This window comes from Manis javanica, chromosome 2 (genome assembly GCF_040802235.1).
Source record: "Manis javanica isolate MJ-LG chromosome 2, MJ_LKY, whole genome shotgun sequence".
Classification (NCBI taxonomy): Eukaryota; Metazoa; Chordata; class Mammalia; order Pholidota; family Manidae; genus Manis; species Manis javanica.
In genome coordinates, this window is record NC_133157.1 from 114,174,053 (window position 1) to 114,197,657 (window position 23,605).

The window sequence follows — 23,605 nt, forward strand, 5'->3', positions numbered from 1 at the left end:
GAGTATTTGTATGTGGAGTGGGGACTGGTGGGTGGCCAACTCTGAAAGAATAGCATGCGTAAACTGACAATGGCCGGGACAGTGGTGGTGTGCTATGGCCAGAATATAGAGGGTATGAGGTCAGAGGAGGGCATGATTTTTGAAGCATACAGATGTCTTAAATGCACCCAAATTCCGAAAGCCCTGAAAGCAAAGCATGATTTTCAACAAGGCCTGGAACTCCTCTGGTGTTTATCTCATCAGCTGACCCCACCACCCAATCACGAGCACACACCAGGAATCTCCATCTATCTGACCTCCTATACACACTTCACCACCAATTTATGCTGTTTTCATCTCAAAATTTCTTAAGTCTCCATTTTTTTCCATCTGCATGGAGGAGATGATGGTTCACTGCCTGAGATGAAGTGGCTGAGGTCAGGAAGAGTGAGAAAGGAGGGAAAGAAAATCAGATGCCAGAAACACTACAGAACATATGTAAGAACATTTCAGATCATTCACCTGGGGCTGCTGACTTGATACACGGGTAAAATAAAAAAGGACTTTCTTACAACTGCACCTCTTCTAACTCCTTATTCTGCTCCTCTTCTAACTCCTAAATAGAAAATATTTAATAAAACCTCAAATGTCTATTTCTGAGGTAAAACCTCCTGTGCTACTACCCTGATCTTCAAGCCCTCATTATTTCATACTTGGACCACTGCGCATGGTGAGAATAATCTTTTTGAAATGTAATTCGGATGTGTCACTAGTCAGTACCCTCCAATGGCCTCATGTCACTCAGAGAAAGGTCCTGTGAAGCTGACTGCAATGTTTCAGTTACCACACTATTCAGCTACCCAGCTGCTTCCACTTTTACCTTCTAACTGGCCCCCTGCTCACTCCTGGCAGTGCCTATAGCACTGTGACACACCTGCCCCAGAGGCTCACGCTGACCCTTCCCTCCTGGAACTCCACCAGGTGAATGGACCTCTGTCCGTGTGAGGCCTCAGCTGGCCACCCTCTCTCTGACACTGCGAGTCCATGCCCTACCCACACCGGGCTCTCAGTCCTCCTGACCCTGCTCTGTATTTTCTTTACATGCACCACCATCTAATACGGCACATCATTCACTAGTGCATCAGAGTTTTCTGTCTAGGTCTTCCCATTGATATGTAAACTCCATGAGAATAGGTTTTTAAAAAAATATATCAGTTTTTGACTAATAAACCCCATGCTCTTAGACCAAGTCCTCACAAATGGAAGATTCTCAAAATATATTTCAAGCAAATATTTTACTTTTAATAAATGTTCTTCTACTGTAAGACCAAAGAAAATTTAGTATTATTTTTCACTCTGGTGATAAGCAATTCAAATGCTCAAAGAAAACATACATACACACACACACATACATATACATATGTTTCAAGATAGTTTTACACTTTTAGTGTTTTCCTTTTTCCTTCATTTTATAGCACTGGCTTCCATTTATGTTATTACTTTATTAAATATTTAATTTCTGTATGACTTGGAAAAAGCAACGCAGAATTCTTGTATAAGATTTTCATGCTCTTGTGAAAAATACAGCTTGTTAACCAGGTTATATTTTCCATTTACTCTGTAATATTGGAGAGACACAGTTTCAGACTATAAATATTTTCTTTCTGTGTTGTCAAAGGTTCACAAATGCCCTTAAGGGGTTGTTATGATGGCTTCACTTGTATTTCAGTTCTACACACGGAAAAAAGAAACAACTACTGCTGCCTGTTAAATTTTTATCCTTACTATTCAGTTGTATTATTCTAATGTAACAGTTTTATTTGCTTTTACTTTGGTTGAATATACTCTTGGAAATATCAAGCTCTATCTTCTAAGGTGATTCAGGAGCCACTGAGAGTCATATAGAAATCCTCTCTTAAACATACATCTAAGCAGTGGCTTTGTTTCAGTTTCCTTAACCATCCTTAAATTTCAGTAACTAGGTCACAACTGGTATTACCAGTGGGAGTACAGGCTCTCACTGGTGGGCTCTGGAGGACTATTTTTCATTTATCTGCATTTGACCTCTCTGGCCAAGTGTGCAGTTCTGAAGTAGTGGTGGGGACAGGAGCGCACGCCAGCCTGGCACTGACTGGGGCAACAGGTACCAGAGTCACTCCAGCCACACCACATTGTTATAGCCCTGTTCATTCCCAGAGCCCTTCCTCTTTCACATATAATCTGTTAAAGAAGTACTTCCATCTGGACTGCACAGATAAACACTTGTTCATAAAACTTGTAGCAAGGCTGGAAGGAAGGATCAAGTTGGAAAAGTGATATATGGAACCAGATGAAAATCTAGACCTATATTAGCATCTTCCTTAACTTCTTCCAAATCTCTGTACTTCTTTAATTATTCTAAATCTTTGTACTAAATCTCCCCACTATTTTCTCAAGTGCTCTCTGCCCATTTATTACCATGACCAGGATTTCACCCTCTAGGGCAAGGGTTGGCAAATTTTCTCTGTAAAGGGCCAAATAAATAAATATTTTCAGCTTTGAGGAACATATGACCTATGACAATTTTCTCATTGTGGTGTGGGAGCAGCCACAGATAATTTACACATAGAACAGGGGCAACTGTGTTCTAATAAAACTTCATTTACAAAAAAAAGGCAGCAGGCCAGATCTGACCTGTAAGTCATAGGTTGCTGACAAGCTGTTAGGCAAGAGATCCAGGGGAAAGAGCAGGGTCTGGAGGAGAGGGACAGCAGATACTGTCAATGATCCGCGGTTCACAAAGCAGACAATCCTTTTTAAAAAATATATGTATTAATGTATGCTCTATGATAGGGAGAGTGAAACTGTTTTTAAAAGTTAAACTATGAAATGCTTACTATTACTATTAAAGCTTACAAGTTAGTTGCAGAACAGGCTAAATATCTCATTTAATACAATGGGAAGTGTGAGTGGAAGAGGCATGGGCACCAGCTTTTAAAAAACTGAGTCTTTTCCCCAGTCACACTCTTATTTCCAAAAAATATTAAATTCCCTCTGATTTTTAACTTTCAGTGGCTTCTAATGTTATAGGCTTCTCTGACCACCATCCTTGATGTTTTTCATAAAATGATGAAGAATATTAAATAATGTTGCAAAGCCTTGTTAAATTTTCCATCAATGCTCAGTTATTTGCTTGTCTATCTATAAAGTACCTCTGGCAATACCCATAAGAAGCTGGATACACTGGTTGCCATTGGGGAGGGACAAACGTAACAAGGACACTATTTTTCACTGACTGTCTTTTGCATTACTTCAATATGTATGGGTAACTTATTCAAGAACAGAATAAAAGAAAATAGGTGTTATGATCTAGTTTAGATTTTGATTTATAACCAACAAGCAACCTGCATCAATCAAGAAGTATATGAGCCTTTGTTAAAGAGTTGGGCAATAGGCACAATCTCACCTATTAAAAAGGGCCATTTTTTTAAGGCTATTAGCAAATTTTAAGCAACATATACCATCTGGTAATCCCATTTAGGTGGTTCTGGGCAAGGTGAAAGTATGCCTGTGTGCTCTTAAAAAGGAATCAGATATCTGGAGGCCAAAGAATAGTATCTCCACTGGGAAATTTTGTCTGTTTCTGCTGTGGCTGTGACTTCTCTGTGCTGTCTGTTTTAGACAGAGTGACCTGTTTTTAGATGTTGAAATAAAACTGACATCTGTGTTTGCAAGAATATTTGATGGCTATTCTCCATTTGCCAAGAGTTTCCAACATCTTTCTTCTTCTCACTATTAGCTTAGAGACAAGAGGGTAGAGAATATACCATTTCAGAAAGCATAATTTTGTTGCAAGGATAGTGCACAGTTTCTTCAGTATGAGGAGCTGCCAGTACCACTCTAAGTGTCTGTAGGGCAAACACCATTATGGAAAATTAATTTGCTGAAGAAAAAATATAGCTGGGGAATTTTATGTAGTTTGCCTTTTCAAAGAACAGTGACTTGAACGGTCACTCAGAAACATGCAATTCTCCTTGTCACATTTATTTATTTCCTACAATAAAAATAATATACATTTATTTTTTTTTTAAATTGAAAAATGCCAAAAGGTATAAAAAATCACCTATAACTCCACCACCAAGAGACAACCACCATTAACATGCTGATGTTTCCTTCTTATTTTTTCTATGCACATTACTTTTTAAACAAGTCAACATAATTCCATCTCTGAGTCAACTTATTCTCTCAGCATCTGCTCTGGTCACAATGGGTAAACTATCCTTAAGAGCGAAGGCCGACTCTTGTAGGTGGACATGTGTTTTCTCCAGGACTTGCTGCTATAATACTACCCTTGAATATGCATCATCAACCTCTCCCTCTATCAGCATACAAATGCACTCTAGTATATCCCATCTTTAAAAATCCCGTTCATGCTCCACACCTTCCAGCTACTGCCCCATTCCTATTAGAGCTGAGCTTCTGGAAAGACTAGTTCATGTTTTTCATATCTTCTTCATTTCATGTCTCTCCTTAATCTCACCCACTGGGGCTTCTTTCCAGCCCCCTCTGCTGAGATGGCTCTTGTTGAGCTCATTTGAAGAATATCCTGTGTCCAGACTCAGCATTACTCTACTGGCCTTGAGTTTTCAGCAATATTTGGCAGAGTCGAAGATTCCCTCATTCTGGAAATGCTTGATTTATGTGGCCTGCCCCAACCACATTCCCCTGCTCCTTCTCCCTAGAGGGCCATGCTCCTTGTTTCCTCTCCACTGCCAGGTTCCTAAATGTTGGTGTCACCCAGAGCTCTGCTTTGGGCCCCCTTCCCTTCTCTTTCTAAACACTCATATTCAGTGACCCCACCCAGCATCATGGCATTAAATATCTCCATATGCTAATTACCTATAAAAACTACCCTTAACATGAATTTCTCTTTTGGAGTCCAGACTCCTATATCCAACTGCCTCCTTGGTAACTATTCCATGTTTAATTGGCCTATCAAATTTAACATCCCCCAAACAGAATTCATGACTACCCTCCACCCTATGTGAATAAACACAGGAGAATTACATCATCATCCATGGACTGGGAACAATACCCACATTCTAGGCTGGGCTTCCCAGGTAATGTTTTATAGATATATAAACATAAATACAAATATATACTTTTTTGCCTTGAGGGGAATTTGTGATAGTGAAATCTATATAAAAATCAACTAAGAAATAATAGTATTTTACTTTAATTTCTATTCCCAAGACTGGAATTGCCATAGTTAGGTATTTATTATTTCCCCTTTTTTCCTTCTTTTTGAAAAAAAACACTGGGCATTTTGACTTCAGATTTCTCAATTAAAGAAAAAGCCCAGCTGTATTTATATAAATATATAAAATTCTAGCTGCAAAGTGAATCAAAATCTTCCACAAACTAACAATTTGTTAAATATAGTACGTACCCCCCTTACCCACTTTTTTTTTTTTTGCAGAAATTACGGAACTAAATAGGGAAGCAAACAAGATTAGGGCAGCTGAACAGCCAGAGATAAAGCTTTCCGTGCCTGGCAGTAAGGAGTGAGGGACATGTCATTTTGAATTCTACTCAGAAACTGAAATATTGTTCTCTAAACCTTGACTATTACCTTAACATTTTCTTTCCTCTTCCCCAGCAAAAATATGGTTAACTTTTAGCTATTTAAAGCACAAAATTTTCCAGTAAATTGCTCTCAATAGACTTATCACTAAGGCCTTTGATATGAGGGTAAAAATGTACATAGATTACAAATGTAAAGGCATTCAGGGAAACCAGCTGCTCTGCCTCCACTCAACTTGGGTGTTTCATGCATCTGTTTTGCTGCAAAAAAAAATTAGTTTCATTCACACTCAGTGTCCTGCCTCCCACTGGCACTACAGAAATAAACAGTAAATGTACTTCCACGTAAATGGGTCTTTCCTTATGGTGACAATACAAAAAATGGATGCAGTCAAATACTAGGCTATTGCTAATTTGAAAGAAAAGAAACAAATAGTCAACATTGTACTATTTCTTGCAACCTTTGTAAAGTAGGTTAAGTCTCTTGATAATTTCTTAGGTTATTTTTTCTTTCCAGGACAAAAATTTTTTCAAGACTAATGCCTTTTAAGAGAAAGGTCAAAAGATGTACATGCAGAATTTTTGAGGAATTTGTGTTCTTTTTAGAAACACATGCTGTATTTTGCTCTGTATAAAGTAAGTATACTGTTGGGTAAATAGCATTTTAGCCAATGAAATCAAATGTGGTAATTTTCAGTTTTAAACAAGGATTAGAGTCAGTTTAATATAGTTAAAAATAGGTAAATGCCATCATTAAAATAATGATTTCCAGAATATCACTAGAAACACTAACATTACAGGAATTTTGGAATCTGATATAAACTTTCAGAATTTATAAAGTGGTCCTAATATCTGATAAAATTTAAATTTCCCTGTGAGTAATTAGCATGTTTTAATACTAAATGCTAATGAAAAACATCTTCCTTTGAATGATGCTGAAGATACCAAGAAAATTACATAAATTGGTCACATGAACTTCAGCGAAATGTCTTGAGATTTCATCCTTGTATAGATTTGCCAAAATCATTTTTATGGGAAAGTACTAAGGACAACGTTTTTCAGGCTAAATTAGGACCCAGATCATAAACAATGAGCCAGGACAGCTTTTTACTGTACCCAATTCTCTACTTGTACATAGCTAACATCACAGATGGTAATCTATTCTGGGTTGTTAAACAAATGTATTCAGATTTTTCCCAGAGTCCTGATCCACAGCCCACACTGCCCAGCTCCAGGAGCACCACTAATGTGGGGTCTCTGCTCCAGGGTGAAAGCACTCATGTGGAATGTGAAATGAATGGTACTTCCTGGAGTCGCATAGCATGGACCATCTCAGAACACTTCTGGGCACCAGAAGGATCATTACACTAGCAAATTTTGCTGGCTCACTGCCATCACATGCTACTGTAGGACTCTGATCAGCAGTTTTGTGAGTATTAACTTTTACTACTAGTGAGGAACACAGATATTAGCAAAAGTGCTGGTTTGAAAAACATAGTATCTGATTTATGGCCCAGGGCTGGTCATTAGTTGGCCATGGAATTGGCTGGATTGGATTTCTCTGGGCTTTAATATTCTGACCTCTAAAATAAGGAACCTTTCCACAAATAATAATCATCTATGATTATATGTTATTCTCTGGAGGAAAAAGAGAAGGCAGCATGAAATAGACAGGAATTGAACTAGGTGTTGAAGACAAGTGGGTTCTGGCCCCAGCTCTTCTGATAACATGATAGGACCCTGTCGAACAAGCCTTTTTTTTTCTTTCTTTCTTTCTTGATCTCAGTTTCCTCCAGTGACATGAGTTAACAGAGGTAGAAGATTCTTATGAGTGTGATGGTTCTATACTCTGTTTTGTTTTGTTTTGTTTTGAAGCTTCAATGTAACTTATTCCTAGGAATTTTTTACAGCTTCTCAGTTCAGTTTAGCAACTCTCTCTCTATTGGAATTCCTTTATTTGTTTGCTGCATAGGAGCAGACATATTCACAATGGTTTTCTGCAAGGAGTGCTTATTCAGCCACCTATCCATACAAAATTCCTGTAAGAGACCATGTTTGGAAGCTATGTAGCTCCTCTCTGGGAGCTTTTCCAGAAGAGGAAGGAGTAAAGACAGGTGTAAGGGAACATCTCAGGGGGAAGGGTAAGTTATCATTTCTTTCCAGATTTCCTGGTCCTAGAGGGGCCCATACCACAGTCTGAGTTCTCTGAGTTCTCTATCTTGGAAAGGCACTGCCATCAGCTTGTGCCTTGATGGGACCTTTTCTCCAGATTTCACATAGACAATTACTTTACCACCTTGTTTTGGCCAAGATAAGATTAGAATTTTCCAAAATGTAATTTACTTAGAATATAAGCATGCACACACACACACACACACACAAATTACAACACTCCACAAAAACATAGAAATAACGTATCAATATAATATGTTGCATTATACATTGTAATGAATATTGTAACCAGTGTTGCTCATGTGAAACTTTCATAAGATTGTATATCAATGATACCTTAATAAAACTTAAAAAAAGAAATATATATCAATAGATTCTTCATCTTAAAATACCCAGATATCCAAACACTAGCCACTAACTGCCTTGAAAATCAAACATGACAGCAACCAACCAGCCCCGCCTCCCACCCTCACCTGCATCCCCTGCTTTCAAATTTAAGAAGAAATATTGGGAACAAACAAAATGCATACAGAATCACTGCTGTGGTCTGCCTCGGTATAGCCATGGTTCACCTTTAAGAGCCAATGAAAAGACAGCAGAGTGGGACACAGGTAGCTTCAGGGTACCTCTTAGTGTAGGCGGTCAAGAACACAGTCAAACCACTCAGGCTGACTTTCAATGCTGTCTGTGGTCTGGTCTCTGCATTTCTCTCCAATCCTATTTATGAGTTCTCTGCTGGATTAAATGGTTGCCTTTCTGTGGGTGTATCTCCTGACTTTCATGGTTTGGCTCTGGCTATTCTTTCCAGCAATTATATTCATCTGGTGGTAACTCTATCTTCACATGACAAAATCCTGTTTATCCCTTGCAGTGCTGATTCAAAGGCCATCTCCTGGATAAGCTCCCTTTCCCTGCTAGTGGAAATATGCTCTGCTTCTTCTGAACTCCCCCAGGATGTTATTTGTATTCCTTTTACGGGACTGGAACTTCCTACTTTGTGTAGTGACTATCTACACACTTGTCTTACTTCTTTTCTGAAAAGGAAGCCTCTGGTGTGCAGACTCTAGGGCTGCCATTCTGCCAGACACTGTGTGAGGCCTGATTCAGAGCATTACACAATGGCCTCAATAAATATTGAGACAACACTGGTGTGTTCTCAACTCATGATTCCTATGGTAGCAAGGATTACATCATAATTGATACTGTATTGGGTAGGGGACATATGACATTTAGTCTTGCTATGGTCTGGAAACAGAAAGTAGGAGAGAGGAACATGTCAAGATAACCCCAAGACTTCTGGATTAATTGTTGTGCATGAATAAGAAAGGAAACAAATAATTGATTTTGGTTCTGCCAGCTTAAGTTCAATTTTAGACATGTTTAGTTTGAAGTCTTTGAAACAGTCATATGGAAATGGGATTCAAAAGGATGGTTATATAAGAGCAGCCAGGACAGCATTTGAGAAGCCGCATATGTTAAAGGAAAGGAGTAATGTTCCAAAGAATAATTCTCACCATGACATAGTCACAGCCATTAGAGAAAAATTACCTTGCCCGGAAAAGCGAAAGCAAATGAGTCACAAGTTGTATTGCACTGAAAGAACCCTATTATCACTGCCTATGATAAATGATTTCTCTGCTTTCTCCATTCATTTTTTTTTTTTTTGGTAAAATCAGAATCCCATTCAAGTAAATTTATATTATATAATATCCCACACCTAAATAAAGAATTGACAGCTTGAACTGAGCACTTTTAGCCCCTTATGGCTGGAGAATATTTAGTTTGTCTTCCATTTGTTAATCCTTGGAGATTGTCTCAAAGTTGCCTCAGATCCTGGTCTGAAGATCATGTATGCTGAGACAACTGGAGTGATTACAACAGAACTACAGAAACAGCCAGTATTTTTGGCCTAAAAACTATGTCTGAATTACTAAATTCTTATAAATATTCCTTTTTGCTTCCATACAATTATTACATGTCAAAGTTAATCACCACTAGCATATCGAGGGTATCAAGTAAAATATTCAAGTGATTTCTCTTTCTATATAAAACAAATTTTAAATGATAATGTGTTAATAATGTAACTACCACAAAAAGCTATTTTATCTTGGAGTTTATCACTCAGATTCTAGGCTAGGTTTTTCCACTGTTATGAGGAGTGTAAGTCATAGCTGTGAAAATACTTTTAGGTAAATGTTCAAGATATATGAAAGAAAGAATTTTAGGAACCAGTTTACATATTTTACCGAACAGGTATTCACTGCTTCAGCAGCTCAAAATGCCCTTCCTCTGTGGCGAGAAATTCCCAGATGCTTGTAAGGACTCTGCCTCACACAGGAACTGGAAGTGAGGGAAAACCAGTATTTCTCACTGCATTTTTTTCACCTGCACCATGGGCCTGTCATCTAAGCTTGGGGATTACATGGTCTTGTATGGAATCTAGAATCTCGAGGGAGGGACCCAAAGTTCAAGGTCAGTTTACAAATATTTGGTAGTGGCTGTGCATTCAAGAAACCAGTGCTGCTGTAGCAAGTGCAGGGAGGGTGGGCACCAAGGCAGCCTCTTACCAGGCCGGTGCTCAGGAAGCATATCTAAGGCACCCTGCTTCCTCCGCTTCATGCCCAAGCCTGGCTCTATGCCTTCCTCTCAGTTCTCTGAGCCACCCAGTAATTTTCACTAAATCGGTTTTCTTCTGAAGTTGTTGGCTTGTATTCTTTTTAGTTAAGAATGCTGAATACTACATTTCAATCACAAATGGCTCTTATGTATTCCCATTAAATCAGATAACTGAAAACTGTAAGAGTGGATTCAGGAGTAAAACTTTAAAAAATTTTATAATTCAAATTTCTCACTGATTCAGTCTTACATTCTAACATTGTCAATTTCAACTCCTGGGGGGAAAAACATGTTCCCATGGTTTGAATATATTCTCGAAGCAACTGCAGCATGCATATGCATCTTGACTTTTCCAAACAGTTGGGTAAGTTATGAGTGGCTTGTTCTATTCAGGCCTTGCCTTAAAATAGGAAGTTCTTGTATGCATTCCTTAAAATAGGAAGTTCTTGTTCTTCCAATGCCTACCCTCCCCATTACAGTTCCCTGGTATAGTTGACCCTTGCACAATGCAAGGGTTAGCAGGCCAACACCCAATGCAGCCACAAATCCCTTTTACAACTGACTCCCCCAAAACGTAAGTACCAATAGGTTACTTTTGACTGGAAGCCTTACTGATAGCATAATGAATCAATTCATACACATTTTGTATGTTATATGGATTATATACTGTATTCTCACAATAAAGTCAGCTAGAGAAAAGACATGTTTTTCAAATTGTCACAAATCTTCAAAATACTTTCCATTATATTTATTGAAAACAACACAACTATGAGTGGACCTGTGCAACTCAGAATTGTGCTGTTCCAGAGTCAGCTACAGGAAGGCAACAGATTAAAATGTTATGCATGATTTATTTTGTTATACACTTCTCTATATCCTGTATCTTCTAAATTTCTTAAAAATAAACATATATAGGAGCCAAAACTAAACAATTTGGAAGAATGGAACAGTAATGTGTTGAATTCAGAAATGAGACAAAATTAGAAACATGAATAAACAGGAAAAACATAGGAGAGGATGTGGAAATAACTACAAAATGGCCTAATGCAATCAGGTGCCCATAATAAAAGTCATTTCCTAATAGTACCTTAGCCATTGAAAAGTATTTCTTAGTTTACATTAGAGTGTGCCCAGTGGTGATTGTAATTCACACATTCAACATGACTATTAATTTAAAACTATGCAAACTACCAAAGGCATTCTTTATCAGCAGGGATAGCAAATCACCAATGAAATTATACACATTTGTCCCAAAAGAGATTGTGAATTAGACAATATAAAATATCAAGAATGGAGCCTAACTTAAAAGTTTTTAAATAAAAAAGAGAGAGTGTTGAGCCCTGCTGAAGGAGGAGCCAAGATGGCGGCGTGAGTAGGACGTTACGTTATCAGCGGAAATCTCCTCCCAAAACAACATATATTTTTGAAAATACAACAAATACAACTAATTCTAAAAGAGAGATCAGAAGATACAGTACACAGTGAGGCTACATCTACATCTGCAAGAACTCAGCACCTCACAAAGGGGGTAAGACACAAGCCACAGCCCAGCAGGATTCAAGCGCTCCCCCCACCCCAGCTCCCCAGCAGGAGGAAAGGAGTTGGAGCAGGGAGGGAGTGGGAGCCCAGGACTGCTAAACACCCAGCCCTACCCATCCGCATGGGGAGCGCAGACACACACTGCGTGGTGTGCTGGATATTAGGGAAACAGAACAGTAAAATCTGTGAGCAGGTCCCCACAGCTGACAACCCCTGGGACAAAAGAAAAGCAAGTGCTTTTTGAAAGTCTTAAAGGGACAGGGGCCTCACAGGTGGATGGCAGCATTCCAGCACACTCAGCCCAGCAGCTGGGAATCCTGGGGAATTCCAGGTGTCCTAATCCCCTGGGCAACAGCACAGCTCTGAAACCCCTCATGGCGATAAACAGCCTCCCATACATTCTCCCTCTGGTGCGGCCCCGCTATAGGAGGGGAGCGGCCACGGGAGACACCGTGCCCACAGCAACCGCACAGAGCCTCCTCCACAGTTGCCCTGGCCAGACTAAGATGTCCCACTGGTGCACAGCAGCCCAGCACAGACAAAGGAAGCTGGGACAGGGAATGAAAGGTCACCATTCTCGCAAGAGAGCACACCCAGCACACCTGCCCCTCCCCGCGGGACGCTGGGCTGCCCAGACGGCTGTTCCACCTGCAGCAGCTCAGGAAATAAAACCAGAAGCTGCTCACCATGTGTGGGATGTTTTTCTCCCAGCTGACACACATCCCAACTGCCTACAACTACCTCTATTGCCATGAAAAGGCAGAAGAATTGGATCCAGTCCAGGATTACCCAGACAACCCCTGAGAAGGAGCCTGGAGAGATAGATTGAACCAATCTTGCTGAAAAAGAATTCAAAATAAAGGTCATAACCATGCTGATGGACCTGCAGAGAAATATGCAAGAGCTAAAAGATCAAGTTACGAGGGAGAATATAGAAATAAAACAATCTCTAGAAAGACTTAAGAGCAGACGGGATGAGGTGTAGGACGCCATTAATGGAATAGAAATCAGAGAATAGGAGCACAGAGAAGCTGAGGCAAAGAGAGATAAAAGGATTTCCAGGAATGAAAGAATATTAAGAGAACTGTGTGACCAATCCAAATGGAACCATATTCACATTATAGGGGTACCAGAAGAAGAGAAACAGAAAGGGATAGAAAGTGTATTTGAAGAAATAATTGCTGAAAACTTCCCCGAACTGGGGGAGGAAGTAGTCTCTCAGACCATGGAGGCCCACAGAACACCCTACACAAGGGACCCAAGGAAGACAACATCAAGACACATAATGATTAAAATGGCAATGATGAAGGACAAGGACAGAGTATTAAAGGGAACCAGAGAGACAAAAAAAGCCACCTACAAAGGAAAACCCATCAGGCTATCATCAGACTTACAGGCCAGAAGATGATATATTTAATGCAATGAAACAGAAGGGCCTTGAACCAAGAATACTTTATCTAGCACAATTATCATTTAAATATGAAGGAGGGATTAAGCAATTCCCAGACAAGCAAAAGTTGAGGGAAATTGCCTCCCACAAACCACCTCTACAGGGTACCTTAGAGGGACTGCTCTAGATGGAAGCACTCCTAAGGCTAAATAGATGTCACCAGAGAAAATAAAATCACAGCAAAGAAAGCAGACCAACTAAATACTAACTAAAGGCAAAAAATAAAATCAACTACTCACAAAAGCAGTCAAAGGAAACACAAAAGAGTACAGAATAAAACACCTAACATATAAAGAATGGAGGACAAGGAATAAGAAGGGAGAGAAATAAAGAATCATCAGAGTGTGTTTATAATAGCTCAATAAGTGAGTTAAGTTAGACAGTTAGAGAGTAAAGAAGCTACCTTTGACCCTTTCGTAACCATGAATCTAAAGCCTACAATGGCAATAAGTACATATCTTTCAATAATCACCCCAAATGTAAATGGACTGAATGCACCAATCAAAAGACACAGAGTAACAGAATGGATAAAAAAGCAAGACCCATCTATATGCTGCTTACAAGAGACTCACCTCAAACCCAAAGACAGACACAGACTAAAAGTCAAGGGATAGAAAAAGATATCTCATGCAAACAATAGGGAGAAAAAAGCAGGTGTTGCAGTAATAGTATCAGACAAAATAGACTTCAAAACAAACAAAGTAACAATAGATAAAGAAGAACATTATATAATGATAAAGGGGTCAGTCCAACAAGAGGATATAACCATTATAAATATATATGCACCCAATACAGGAGCACCAACATATGTGAAACAAATACTAACAGAGTTAAAGGAGGAAACAGAATGCAATGCATTCATTTTAGGAGACTTCAACATACCAGTCAGTCCAAAGGACAGATCCACCAGACAGAAAATAAGTAAGGACAGAGAGGCACTGAACAACACACTAGAACAGATGGACCTAATAGACATCTACAGAACTCCACACCCAAAAGCAGCAGGATACACATTCTTCTCAAGTGCACATGGAGCATTTTCCAGAATAGAACACATACTAGGCCACAAAAAGAGCCTCAGTATATTCAAAATGATTGAAATTCTACCAAACAACTTCTCAGACCACAAAGGTATAAAACTAGAAATAAATTGTACAAAGAAAACAAAAAGGCTCACAAACACATGGAAGCATAACAACATGCTCCTAAATAATCAATGGATCAGTGACCAAATTAAAATAAAGATCAGGCAATATATGGAAACAAATGACAACAACAGCACAAAGCCCCAACTTCTGTGGGATGCAGCGAAAGCATTTTAAGAGGAAAGTATAGAGCAATCCAGTCATATTCAAAGAAGGAAGAACAATCCCAAATGAATAGTCAAATGTCACAATTATCGAAATTGGAAAAAGAAGAACAAATGAGGCCCAAAGTCAGCAGAAGGAGGGACATAATAAAGATCAGAGAAGAATAAAATTGAGGAGAATAAAACAATAGAAAAAAATCAATGAATCGAAGAGCTAGTTCTTTGAGAAAATAAACAAGATAGATAAGCCCCTAGCCAGACTTATTAAGAGAAAAAGAAAATCCACATACATCAACAGAATCAGAAATGAGAAAGGAAAAATCACAATGGACCCCACAGAAATACAAAGAATTATTAGAGAATACTATGAGAATCTATATGCTAACATGCTGGAAAATCTAGAAGAAATGGACAACTTCCTGGGAAATTACAACCTTCCAAGATGGACCAAGGAAGAAACATAAAATCTATAAAGACCGATCACCAGCAATGAAATTGAATCAGTAATAAAAAAACTACCCAAGAGCAAAACCCCCAGGCCAGATGGACTTACCATGGAATTTTATCAGACATAAAGAGAAGACATAATAAGCATTCTCCTTAAAGGTTTCCAAAAAATAGAAGAGGAGGGAATACTTCCAAATGCATTCTATGAAGACAGCATCACTCTAATACCGAAAACCAGGCAAAGACCCCACCAAAAGAGAAAATTACAGACCAATATCCCTGAGGAACATAGATGCAAAAATACTCAACAAAATATTAGCAAACTGAATTCAAAAATACATCAAGAGGATCATACACCATGACCAAGTGGGATTCATCTCAGGATGCAAAGATGGTACAACATTCAAAAATCGATCAACATCATCCACCACATCAACAAAAAGGACAAAAACCACATGATCATCTCCATAGATGCTGAAAAAGCATTCGACAAAATTCAACATTCATTCATGATAAAAACTCTCAACAAAATGGGTATAGAGGGCAAGTACCTCAACATAATAAAGGCCATATATGACAAACCCACAGCCAACATCATGCGGAACAGCGAGAGCTGAAAGCTTTTCCTCTAGGATCGGGAAGAAGACAGGGATGCCCACTCTTCCCACTGTTATTCAACATGGTACTGGAGGTCCTGGCCACGGCAATAAGACAAAACAAAGAAATATGAGGAATCCAGATTGGTAAAAAGAAGTCAAACTGTCACTATTTGCAGATGACATGATACTGTACATAAAAAACCCTAAAGACTCTACTGCAAAACTATTGAACTAATATCTGAATTCAGCAAAGTTGCAGGATAGAAAATTAATACACAGAAATCTGTGGCTTTCCTATACACTAACAATGAACTAGCAGAAAGAGAAATCAGGAAAACAATTCCATTCACAATTGCATCAAAAATAATAAAATACCTAGGATTAAACCTAACCAAGGAAGTGAAAGACCTATACCATGAAAACTACAAGACACTCTTAAGAGAAATTAAAGAGTACACTAACAAATGGAAACTCATCCCATGCTCTTGGCTAGGAAGAATTAATATCGTCAAAATGGCCAGCCTGCCTAAAGCAATCTACAGATTCAATTCAATCCCTATCAAAATACAACATCCTTCTTCAACAAACTGGAACAAATAGTTCTAAAATTCATATGGGACCACAAAAGATGCTGAGTAGCCAAAGCAATCCTGTGAAAGAAAAATAAAATGGGGGTGATCTCGCTTCCCAACTTCAAGCTCTACTACAAAGCCACTGTAATCAAGACAATTTGGTACTGGCACAAGAACAGACCACAGACCAGTGGAACAGAATAGAGACTATAGATATTAACTCAAACATATATGGTCAATTAATACACAATAAATGTGCCATGGACATACAATGGGGACATGACAGTCTCTTCAGCAACTGGTGTTGGTAAAACTGGACAGCTACATGTAAGAGAATGAAACTGGATCATTGCCTAACACCATACACAAAAGTAAATTTGAAATGGATCAAAGACCTAAATATAAGTCATGAAACTATAAAACTCTTAGAAGAAAACATAGGCAAAAATCTCTTGGACATAAACATGAGTGACTTCTCCATGAACAAATCTCCCCGTGCAAGGGAAACAAAAGCAAAAACGAACATGTGGGACTATATCAAGCTGAAATCTGTACAGCAAAGGATACCATCAATAGAACAAAAAGGAATCGTAGATTATGGGAGAATATATTCATAAATAACATATACAATAAAGGCTTGACATCCAAAATATATAAAGAGCTCAAGCACCTCAACAAACAAAAAGCAAATAATCCCATTAAAAAATGGGCAGAGTAGCTGAATAGATAGTTCTCCCAAGAAGAAATTAAGATGGCCAACAGACACATGAAAAGATGTTCCACATTGGTAGTCATCAGAGAAATGCAAATTAAAACCACAATGAGATATCACCTCACACCAGTAAGGATCACCACCATCCAAAAGATAAACAACAACAAATGTTGGCGAGGTTGTGGAAAAAGGGCAACCCTCCTACACTGCTGGTGGGAATGTAAATCAGTTCAACCATTGTAGAAAGCAGTATGGAGGTTCCTCAAAAAGCTCAAAATAGAAAATACCATTTGACCCAGGAATTCCACTCCTAGGAATTTACCCTAAGAATGCAGCATCCCAGTTTGAAAAAGACATATATACCTCTATGTTTATTGCAGCACTATTTAAAATAGCCAAGAAATGGAAGCAACCTAAGTGCCCATCAGTAGATGAACGGATAAAGAAGATGTGGCACATATACACAGTGGAATACTATTTAGCCATAAGAAGAAAACAAATCCTACCATTTGCAACAACCTGGATGGAGCTAGACGGTATTATGCTCAGTGAAATAAGCCAAGCGGAGAAAGACAAGTACCAAATGAGTTCATTCATATGTGGAGTATAAGAACAAAGAAAAAAAACTGAAGGAACAAAATAGCAGCAGAATCACAGAACCCAAGAATCAACTAACAGTTACCAAGGGGAAAGGGACTGGGGAGGATGGGTGGGAAGGGAGGAATAAGGTGGGGGAAAAAAGAAAGGGGGAATTATGATTAGCAGGTATAATGGGGGGCACAGAGAGGGCTGTGCAACACAGAGAGGACAAGTAGTGATTCTACAGCATCTTACTTCGCTGATGGACAGTGACTGTAATGGGGTTTGTGGGGGTTACTTGGTGATGGGGAAAGTCTAGTAAACATAATGTTCCTCATGTAGTTGTAGATTAATGATACCAAAATAAAAAACAATAATAATAATAATAAACATATATATAAACTATAATAAGTAAAAAACATACTCCATATTATAAAAACTAAACATAGTAGTTTATTAAAAATCCAAACAGGAAGTATGAATAAAGATATTAAAAATGCTTTGAGGGTATAATTTAACTAAGGAAAAGGATACCAACACATAATAGTACCAAAAAGTCTTTGAACTTTTGTGTTCTTTTTAAAGTCTCAAATCTAAGTTACCTAACTTTACAGAAGAGCAGAAAATACAAGAAGACCTATACCAATACTAATCATCTACTGAAGTTTACATTCTTTGTTCTGATGAAATTGCTTCAAAAATGCTGTCAGTGATTTTTACTCCTACTGGGATACAACCCAACATATGACATTCACTTTTCATACAAGTACCCCATTTTCTCCAAACCCCAGAGTTCTTTTCTTACCTTAACAATTATTGCATTACAAAACTACTCAGAGTCTTTAGATGTTCTTTAGATTTTTGGAGTCAAGATATAATTTGATTACCTGGCTTTTTCTGTGCCTCCCACACACTGATGAACATCGATGAGTTCCATGAGTTGTTTTTGCAGCACTACATCTTTGCCATCAATTTGAGTAATGAATTTATGCTGTAAAAGATCTGACACTGTTGGGCGCTTTTCATAATCTTTAGTCAAGCACCTGCACTGGCAAAAAAAGAACATGCAATTATTTGATAAGTTAGAGTTTGAAATTGTTTTTCATATTCCTAAAAACTTCTCTAACACAAAAGAGCAATGCTCCTCACAAAGCTCAACCCGAGGAGCATATCTGAAAAGACGTTAAACTGAAATACAATGAAAGGAATATTCGTGAAAGCGCACACATCTGTGGGTGTGATTAGGCTGTAGTGACACCAACTTCCAACTGAACGCTCCGTCCCCAGTCTCCCAGCAAGCATTCTTGCAGAGTGATAATTAAACTTGGTCTCTACAGGGTCTCCTTCACAAGCCAGTAGCTAAATATTAGCAACAATCAAGTCATTACAGTTTTAATGCGTATCTAAAATTAAAACAAACTTCTCAGTTTCTCTTCCCAAATGCTTTTAAAGGCTTCTCAATTGATGTAGTTTTCCTACATGATAAAACTGATAACACATTTGAGAAGACTGATGTGCTGAGGATGTTTAAATTCCATGTCAGTAGATGTTTTTGGAGGTCAGACAGTAGATGTTCTACAGCATATCACACTTCTTAATAGCTTCAACCAGAGCCATGGTCATGAGAAAAGATATGGTGAGTGAGAATATCTGAAACAGCATCACTGAACAATTTAAGGATGTTGAATTAGCTGTGACAGCTGTCTTCAAATATTTGGAAAAGGGTTTAGATTAGATTTCAATGATCACAAGGGACAAAACCTAGGATCAGTTGGTGGAATTAAAAGAGAAACATTTCAGGTCAGCATATGGAAGAACTTTTCAACTGCGAGGCTTATCAAAGATAGAATGGGCTGCATTGGGAAGTGTGGTCATTTTTATTAGGGATGATTAGGTACTGACTGGACGGCCACTCAGTGCACATGTTCTAGAAGGATTTACACTGTGGATAGGAGTTGGGCCCAAATATATTTCCAATGCCTTTTTAACCCCGAGATTCAGAGGATTATGAGAAAGCTGGTCAGCTAGGCTGCCATTTGGGGATATAGAAAAAGAAAAAAAGAAGAAGCTCATGCCTTGACTTGAGCAGTGACATTTCTTATCTGTTTTGTTACTCCTCTTAGGAGGACAATTTGGTGATTAATTTTTGGAGCTAAACAAAAATGATACTTCCCAGGGATGCTAAAATATGCCAAGGAATTGGATGATAATGTCTAAAGATAATAAGTGCTCTTAGTTTTCATTCAGTTTAACAGAATGTGTCAGCTTCAGATATCTGTAGCACTTGTGTCAATGTATCAGCTGCCACATATTAAATCATTTTATTCAAGTAAAACTTTATCGAATGGCTGAGGAGTATGGGCACTCTAGCACTGTAGTCACAGCAACAAGTAAGGCATGTTCAGGCCTCTGAGGTTGCTTATGGTCTATTTGGGGAGAAAGACACCTAAACAAGGAGTTAAGTAAAAGTGGCCATACTACCACTGGAAGAGAAACAAAATACAATGACAGCACACAGGACTGAAGACTGACTGCCTGGAGGAAATCAGGAACTGTTTCTCATAGGTGAAACTCTGTGAAACATGTCAAAGTCACCTCATGTCACCGAGGATCTGCATGGAAGGATCTGCAGACATGGCGCCTGATTGTGAATCATGGGGAGCCCTTCCATTACCAGTGATTCTCCCAAGGGATCTGTGAAATTCGACTGCAGTTTACTAAATATTCTGTATTGTGTGGTACATACAGTAGTTCCCCCTTATCTGAGCTTTCCACAGTTTCAGTTACCCATGTTAACCACAGTCCAGAAAGAGACCATCCTCTTTCTGACACATGTGGTCAGAAAGTCAACAGTAGCCTAAGGCTAGTCACAGTGCCATGTCATTCACCTCATTTCATCTCATCATGAAGGCATTTATCACCTCACATCATCAAAAGAAGGGTGAGTATAATACAGTAAGATATTTTGAGGGAGAGACCACATTCATACTTCTTATTACAGTATATTATTATAATAGTTCTATTTTATTGTTAGGTATTGTTAATCTCTCACTGAAATTTCTATATTAAACTTTTTCATTGGTATATATGTTTAGGAAAAAACATAGACTATAGAGGGTTTGGCACTCTCTGTAGTTTCAGGCTTCCACTAGGGGTCCTGGAACAGATCCCTGGCTGATAAGGGGGGACTACTATACTCAGTAATATATAGGTAAGTGAAATCTGAAAAAAAATCCTAGCAGATTATCAACCTTCCTTGGGTTTGCACAACCCTAAATCTAAGCCTCTTGTCTTTATAGTAATACAAAGATATTCTTGGTAGAAAAACCAATGATGACAGCATGGATGGGTATTGCCAGTACCTTTTATCTTTGCACTTTCTACAGTATCTGAGTAGTGTTTGACACACCAAATCTTAATGTCTCCTCTCCCTCATTTACAGCCTGGGGTAATCCCTTATCTTATTTTTTAAGGTGAAGACATAATAAAGATTATGAAAAAAAATTTGTGGGCAGATATTTAGAAATGGTTGTCTCATAGCTTCTAGCCAATTTTTTGTAAGCACTGCACTTGTGCTAAATATTTGTCATATTAAAATGTTCACTGAATCTCAAATGCACAAGCATCTTATCAGTCATTATCTAATTCACTGATTGCAATGAAAATTCTCTGATTGTAATGAGAATTAGTAACAGATAAATGAAGGATTAAATCACTGAAAAAATAGATGTAAGTGAGCAGGTGGGAGATGCTAAGGGCATAACTGCAAAAAGCAGGTGGACAGAAGATTGTGTTCATGGATGATGAAGATCTGCAGAAGCATAGCCATCGTTAAGCGACTAAACATGACCCCAGGATCATTATTTGAGCAGCAATGAATTCACTGAACATTCAGAAGACTCTACAAATGCTTCTTTTGAAGAAAATAATGGAAAGCTCTGGGGCAATTTAAGAGGCAAGAAATAAGGAGGAGATTTAATAGACAAGAAATTTAGTAGATAAAAAATAAGAGATTCAGAAGCATGGAGGAATTGCATTTGGCACACTTCAAAGTTCCAATGGGACGGTATCTCTGTTTTTTTAAAAAGACTCTGTTGTTACTCACTTGCTGATGAAGTCATTGAATTCTGCTGACCATATCTCAGGCTGCCTTAGTTTTGGGGGTGGATTCCTAGAACAGTAAGAATCAGAGTTGGATTGTGCACATTGGTCAGTCTGAAAAGTCAGAGGCAGAGGCACCCAGGTGCTGCCAGGTGTAATCAAGCAGCACCATCATTTCCCAGTTCAGACAGATAATTCACTATTAATCATTCTTTATATAAAATGACAGATTCCTTGTTTCTCCAAAAGCATTTAATGTATGACCCAATTGAGAACAGTGTAGCACAGAGAAGGCACATAGTGGATCTGTGGCATCTTACTACACTGATGGACAGTGACTACATTGGTATGGGTGGGGACTTGATAATATGGGTAAATGTAGTAACCATGTAACCACATTGTTTTTTCATGTGAAACCTTCATAAGAGTGTATATCAATCATAAAAAAAATGTATGACCCAATTTTTCTGATTTTTTTTCTTTTTCTTTTTTTTTTTTTTTTTTTGTAAAGGTAATCCTTTATTTCACTTGTTTCTCAGACATTAGTGAAGTTCCTACTAGCTGCCAGGCATTTTACTGGGTTCTGAGGTTACAACAAAGAATGAGACAAACTTTTCTCTTAAGAAAGGTACAGGTTTTGTAGGGCAGAAGACCTAATTATAACTGGATGTTATAAAATATCAAGCAGGTGCTGTGAGGAGTACATAACAGGCATTGTGGGAGCACTCAGAAGGGGCACCTAACTCTGTAGTGGAGGAGAGGCGGTCAGGGTCTGGGGTGGGGGCTAGAGTGGCAATGCAGGCAGGAAAAAGGGAAGAGCCTTCCAGGCAGAAGCGATGGTCTGAACACAGGAGGAGAAAGCACGGTCGGCATGGAGCTGCAATCAGCTAATGAACTATTGGTGCTGCTGAAGCCTAAGCTGGAGAGAAGGTGAGGCGTGAGGCTGGAGAGGGCAGGGATCCGCCTCGCAGAGAGATGATGGGTTTTGAGATGTAATAATATAGTTGGTTTAAAATTGTTAATATATCTCTTTTTTGGATTTGGAGAGGATAAAATGGGAAGAAAGGACACCAGTTAGGAGACTAGATCAGTTAGAAATTCAGAAAGATGATGAGACCCTGGACCAAGACAGCAAAGCTAGAAGGGCTGTGATGAATTTGAGAAATATTCAGGCATTAGAATTGACTTGGCCTGATGAGAACTGACATGAGATGAGAGATAATAAAGAAAAAAGAAATACTGAGAACTTGAGGGACGGGTTGATATAACAAACTAAGAGAGACTAGACTAAAGGAGGAAAGATTAATTCTGTTTGTGCTATGCTGAGTTGACATCCAGGTGTGATGTTCAAGTGGGCATGTCAATCAGAAATTTTATTGTCCAAGCGCAAATTTGAAGGAAGAGGTCTGGACTAGGGGCACAGATTTGGGAGGTGTCTACATATCTGTGGGCACAAAAAATGCAAGTAGACAAAGTCACCAGAGTCCATTAGAGTCGTAAGACTCAGCGGAGTGATGGGCTTAGGAACCCCAGGAAGTGGGACAGGAGAAGTTGATGATGACGGGCCCCTGAAGAAATATAAAGGACTGCTTAGAGAGGTAAGGAAGACCAGGAGAGCAGGCAGTCATGGAGGCAGAAGACTCTATCAGCTGTATGACAGGAGCAGAGAAGGCATAACAAGTATCCACAGCAGGTTCTTGTGCAAAATATGGTCACTGTGAGCCTGCCACGGAAGCAGAAGACTCTGTCAGCTATATAATGGTGTAGACAAGGCAACACAAGTATCCACAGCAGGTTCTCATGGAAATACAGTCACCGCAAGGTTCTTGTGCAAAATACAGTCACCGTAAGGCTGTCACGGAAGCAGAAGACTATTTCACTTATAATAGTAGTAGACAAGGCAAAACAAGTATCCATAGCAGTTTCTTGTGCAAAATATGGTCACCGTGAGCCGGCCATGGAAGCAGA

At 38.8% G+C, this 23,605-nt stretch overlaps 1 protein-coding gene across 1 annotated transcript in view; it reads right to left on the reverse strand.

The window, feature by feature from the left end:
* LOC140847803 (serine/threonine-protein kinase TAO1-like) overlaps window positions 1-21,707 on the reverse strand; it is a 199,140-nt gene extending 177,433 nt beyond the window's left edge. The window contains exons 1-2 of the mRNA XM_073229158.1: window positions 21,642-21,707; window positions 18,424-18,579 (exon numbers count right to left, since the gene is read on the reverse strand). The gene's annotated coding sequence lies outside the window, so the exon portion shown is untranslated. The remainder of the gene's footprint in view (window positions 1-18,423; window positions 18,580-21,641) is intronic.
* Between the last annotated feature and the right edge of the window lie 1,898 nt (window positions 21,708-23,605).